The sequence below is a fragment of the Colobus angolensis genome, unplaced genomic scaffold, assembly GCF_000951035.1.
Source record: "Colobus angolensis palliatus isolate OR3802 unplaced genomic scaffold, Cang.pa_1.0 Scaffold87, whole genome shotgun sequence".
NCBI classification, from domain to species: domain Eukaryota; kingdom Metazoa; phylum Chordata; class Mammalia; order Primates; family Cercopithecidae; genus Colobus; species Colobus angolensis.
This window is the reverse complement of record NW_012122598.1, coordinates 794,173-794,482: the sequence shown is the minus strand read 5'-3', so window position 1 is coordinate 794,482 and position 310 is coordinate 794,173.

The window sequence follows — 310 nt, the reverse complement described above, 5'->3', positions numbered from 1 at the left end:
CAGAGTGGAGGAGGTGAATGGGGAGGGAACCAACACTCCAAGACTGTCTGGAGAGGAGAAAAAGGTCTCTGAGAACTTCCTTGGTAGGTGACAGAGAGTCCAGAATTGTGGCTGCCTTGTGGACATCACATCTTTCTGCCTAAGCCTCCAGACCTTGTCTTTGAACCTATATCGCAATTTGACTTAGGAGATGCCCCTCAGCTCCTCCCCTTCACACTGACCCAAAACACACACTTAGAGAGAACTGCAAGTCCGCACCCTTCTCTCTTTAGTGTTTGTCCTTCTGTGTCTTTTCTTTTTTCTTTTCTTT